The following is a 383-nucleotide window of genomic DNA, read 5'->3' as shown; positions in this document are numbered from 1 at the left end:
AATTCCCACTTTTGTTTTTTTTATGTATAGACCGTTGAGGCACTGAAACCTCCGGTTTGCCTACCCCATCTATGAAAAATTAAAGAAGGATATATAATATTAAAGTTTACATAGAAACATTGCTTTCCACCTGCCACTCCCCCTCCATAACATGTGCCCTGTGATTTGCACGGCGCTGAAATTGCAATCGAAATTGCAGAGGTTTATTTGTAATATACAGATATGCAGGTCGGCGGAGAACCAAGGAAATATATCGAGGCACCTGTCCAATCTAGCTAAGCTTCTTTTGGCATTAAGAGGCTCATGCCGATAAGGTAAAGCTGGAGCGATATTTACTGCCTGCTGGAAATTATTATCAGCACAGGCTAATTAAACATTGTCAA

At 40.2% G+C, this 383-nt stretch overlaps 1 protein-coding gene across 1 annotated transcript in view; it reads left to right on the top strand.

Moving 5' to 3' along the window:
• LOC119588153 (Down syndrome cell adhesion molecule-like protein Dscam2) overlaps positions 1-383 on the top strand; it is a 164,747-nt gene that overhangs the window by 72,495 nt on the left and 91,869 nt on the right.

This window comes from Penaeus monodon, chromosome 23 (assembly GCF_015228065.2).
Source record: "Penaeus monodon isolate SGIC_2016 chromosome 23, NSTDA_Pmon_1, whole genome shotgun sequence".
Classification (NCBI taxonomy): Eukaryota; Metazoa; Arthropoda; class Malacostraca; order Decapoda; family Penaeidae; genus Penaeus; species Penaeus monodon.
This window is presented reverse-complemented; position numbering and strand designations above follow the sequence as displayed.